The sequence below is a fragment of the Nannospalax galili genome, unplaced genomic scaffold, assembly GCF_000622305.1.
Source record: "Nannospalax galili isolate Female #2095 unplaced genomic scaffold, S.galili_v1.0 scaffold2900, whole genome shotgun sequence".
Classification (NCBI taxonomy): domain Eukaryota; kingdom Metazoa; phylum Chordata; class Mammalia; order Rodentia; family Spalacidae; genus Nannospalax; species Nannospalax galili.
In genome coordinates this window covers 43054-47778 of record NW_008346433.1, presented here as the reverse complement: position 1 = coordinate 47778, position 4725 = coordinate 43054, and positions in this window count along the sequence as shown.

Below are 4725 nucleotides of genomic sequence, written 5' to 3'. Positions count from 1 at the left end.
TTTTTTTTTTTTTGAGACAGGGTCTCCCTGTAGCCCCAGCTGTCCTGTAAATCACTATGTAGACAAGGCTTGCCTTGAACTCACAGGGATCTCCCTGCCTCTATCGCTGGAGTGCTGGGATTAAAGTCGTGTGCCACCACACCCTTCTACATGGTTGATTTTTAATCTAATTTTTACTGTTTTTTGTGTTAGATGACTGCTTATCTTTGTTGAAATACCATTAAGCATATCTCCATGATCATATTAAAGTCTGGTGTGCAGACAATGTATTACTGTACATTCCAAAACTGACTATTTGACAGTTGTATGTCAGGATGCTGGATCATGATGACAAAGGCCTTGAAATCTGCCAATGTGGCTTCCAGGAACCACCTGGCAAAAGACATGTGTGAAAATCTCCCAATACAAGGATATAAGAAATCTTGTGCTGTGGGAAAAAATTGTCAAGTCTTACCAGCTATGAACCCTTTGAAGTGCAATACTGACCACAGTGACAAAACATGGACATAGCTGAAATAGTGGCCCAAATATTATGGGGATAACCAATGAGTTTCTATTTAAATTGAAGGCCCACAGCACTTAAGAGAACACAAGATTGGTTCTGTATATCTGGCCAACAACCCATTGTGGAGCTCAGAGGTTTGAATGATGAACCTACTTCTAGTAGTCTGCTATTCTGACATAGTGTCAAACTGGTCTCTAAATTTAAATTTGTATCTTTATTCTGCTTTTGGTATTTTTAAGACAGTGTCTTCCCCTTTGCCCAGCTGACCTTTAACTAATTAGCCCATCTAGAGATCATAAGGCATACTCTTCTTACCCAGCAATAGTCAGTCTCCAATAATTCTCAGTCTAGTGCCAACCTGCCACCTACAACCCCCCTTTGGACCCATCCTTAATTGAGTTGGCAAGGGCTCTGTGATCAATGCTACCATTGCCAAAAGTTCACATGTGAGAGTTTTCAGTGGCCTGAAATCCTTTGCTTCCAAATGTTCGTGAACCAGCACCAGCCCTCTTCTGATCTTTCTGCCCCCTCTTCTACAGAGGTTCCTGAGCTATGGGTGGATGAGGTTCCATATAGGAGTCCTATTCTATGCTCTGCAATCTCTTATTCTTTAAAACTTGGCCAGTTGTGGCCTTCTGTGTGCATTGCACTCTGTTGTATTAAGGAAGCTTTACTGGTGAGAGTTGAGGGATGTATTAGTTTTCTCTCTACCCTTGTTCTGCTGTGTTCCATGAACCTTGGTTGTACAGGTTCAACTGTAGATGTGATATCTAGTACTGGGCATCTCTCAGACGTATGTTCTCTGTATCTGACCAGGTGTGCAATTCTGCAGTAGCCTCCATCTGTTGCAAAGCTTCTTTGATGCAAAACATCAATAGACACAAAAAAATAAAATAAATAAACGATTAAAATTATTAGTATAGTCTAGACCCTAATCATATACCAAATAGGATAAAAAGTTTTTACCATTCTTTGGGCTGCCTCTTCTCTCAATTGCCATTTTTCTTTGCTGTACAGAAGCATTTTTAGTTTCATTAGATCCAATTTTTGATTGTTGATCCTATTTCCTACACTAACAGTGAGTCCTACTGAGAAAGTCCTTACATGTGCCTATATTTTGAAGCTTACTCCCTGTGTTGGAAACAGCCTGTTTCCTCTGAGGGGAGGGGTCTTCTGTGGAGAATTGACTGCAGAGAGTTAGATGCGGAGGGAGGGGCTTTTGGCGTCATCTTGGAACAGAAGCAGTGGCTTGAAAAGATGGCCCCATTGCCTCTGGACGTGAGAGGGGGGCATTTTCCGACCTGGGGAGAGACTGTGGGCACAGGATGCATGGGCAAAAGCTAACACAGACTGTGTGCAGTTGAGGAAGTGATCTGAATGGCAGACTAAGCTGAGCACTGCTGGGTGTTAGGTGTTTATTTCTTTGTAAGTCTCTCCCCCCAAAAACAACATAAGCTATAAAAAATGCAAGTAAAAATGTGCTATATGATTTGTCTACCTTCTCCAGGAGGAAGGGACCCTAAGAAAACTCGAGCTGACACTTCCTCCTTTCACTCCAGCAGTTTCAGAGTATCAGGTTGTACTGGGTAGCTTTAGTGTCAACTTGACACACCTGGGTTGAGGGAGCCACAATTGGTGAATTTCCTCTATTGGACCGGCCTGTGGCCACATCTGGGAGGCATCTTCTTGATAAGTGATGTGGAAGGGCCGAGCCCACTGTGGGTGGTGCCATCCCTGGGCAGGTGGGCCTGTGTTGCATAAGAAAGCAGGCTGAGCAGGGGCCAGGGGAGCAAGCCAGTAAGCAGTGTTCCTCCATGGCCTGTGCTCCAGCTCCTGCCTCCAGGTTCCTGCACTGTGTTCCTACCTTGGGCTCCCTCCCGGATAAACTGTGACCCAGGAGATGTAAGATAAAAAAAACCGTTTCCTCCCCAAATTGGTAGTGGTCAGAGTGTTTTGTCACAGCAATGGGGAGACAAACTAGGACACAGGTGTTATTTTGAGGTCCTTTATCTGTTTTGAGTTGAGTTTTGTGCACGGTGAGTGATAAGGATCTAGTTTCATTTACCTATATGTTAATATCCAGGATTCCCAGCACCATTTGTTAAAAAGATTTCTTTTCTCCAATTTGTATGTTAGCATCTTTGTCAAAAATCAGGTAGCTGTAGTCATGAGGAAATGTATTTGTGTTTTTCCCTTCCATTTATCTATATGACTATTTGTGCCAGTACCATGCTGTTTTATTACTAAAGTTCTGTAATAAAACGTCAAATCAGGTATGGTTATAGCTCTTTTGTTAAGGATTGCTTTGGATATGCTTGGTCTTTTCTATTTCCATAAAATATTCTGAAATTTATAATTTTATTGTATATTCATGTCGTACAATATATCTTTTTTAGATTTTTGAAGTTTTTATTCATTTATTTGTTTATTTTTAACTTTTACAAAAACTTTATTGAGAATTTCACACATGTATATAAGGTGTTTTGATCAAATCCATGCCCAGTTTCTCCCCTCCACCTTTCCCCCTGTGAAGAGGTAAGCCTAAAAGCTTTTAAGGATTAGATACAAGCTCCCAAATATTTTTGACATTTTTAACCTTTGGAACTGAGTATGTTGCTAACAGGCCCAAGGATATTTTGACTTTTAGTCAGGAAACTGGCTACATTTCTTTGCGGCCTTCTTGCCCTAACTGCCAAATTCCTACTTCCTATTTTTATCATGCCATCCTCTGAAGGGGTTACCCAAATTACCAATAGGCAATAGGGACACAGACCACTCTGGCTTCTTCCATGCTGAACAGGGACACAGGATGAGGCAATTGGAGTACCCCTTCAGTGGGTCTATCTAAAAAAATCCCAAAATGCATAACTTGGTTCTAAGGGGAGAAGAAAGTCCTTGAATCATGAATAGGAAAGGTGAAGGAGAAGTAAAGGCAAAAATAATGAGCATTACAAGTTCTATACAGGGAGCTAGAAAATAAATCAAAACAGGTCAAAATTTGAATGTTCATATTAAAATCCATTGGAATTTCTTGACAAAGGCTTCCAAAAGCATCCCTTAATTGGGTTCTTCATCATTTTTCTTTTGTCTTCCAAGGCTGGACTAATAGGCTAGGAAGAGTGGCTGGATACTCATATGAAGATCCAGTGACCCTGCTTGACACTCCTTTAATGAATGAGCACAACCATCAACAAGCCTAATTGTGATTATGTTTAGTGATTAGGCTCAGGTGAAGTCGTGATGATGGTAGTTATTTCACGCAGAAGGGGCTGCTGTATAGAACCATCGTATTAAAAGAACATGGAATTTAAAAGGATTTGGTGCTAGGAGCCACATAGGTGGGAAAACATATGTTGTTTGCTTTTGTGAGTCTGAGTTACTTCACTTAGTATAACAGTTTCTATTTACCATTTACCTTCAAATTTCATTATTTTATCTTTCTTTACCTCTCAATTGAACTCTGTTGTGTAAACATACCACAATTTTCTTAACCACTTGTCAGTTGAGGGACATTTAGTTTGCTTCAATCTCTTAGCTATTGTGAAAAGAGCAGCAACAAATGTGCTTGTACAAGTGTCTCTCCAATAGGATGAGTCTTTCGGGTATATGCCAAGGAGTGGTATAACTGGGTCATATGGGAGGTTCATTTTTAGTTTTGTAAGAGTTCTCCACAGTGTTTTCCATAGGGTTTGCATGAGTTTGCAATCCCACAAGCAGTGAGTGAGCGTTCCTCTTTCCCCACATCCTCAACAACATTTGGTATCATCTGTTCTTTTGCTCCTAGCCAGTCTGATTGGGAGAAAGTGATACCTTAGGATGGCTTTAATTTGCGTTTCCCTAATTACTAATGATGTTGAACAGTTTTTGAGATGTCTCTTAGCCATCTTTACTTCTTCCTTTGAGAAATCTCTGTTTAGATTGTTAGCTCATCTTTTAATTGGGTCATTTGGTTTCACAGTTCTTTGTTTTTTGAATATGTTATATATTCTGGATGTTAAATATCTGTCAGATGTGTCACTGGTGAAAAGTTTTTCCAATTCTGTGGGCTTTCTGTGGGTTTCTTTTGCTCTACAGAAGCTTTTTTGTTTAATGAGGTCCCACTTATTGATTGTTGACATTAATTCCTGAGCAATTTCTGTCTGCCAAAATTTTCTTCTAACAGTTTAAGGGTTTCCAGTTTCATATTGAGGTCTTTGATGCAATTGGAGTTGACTTTTGTG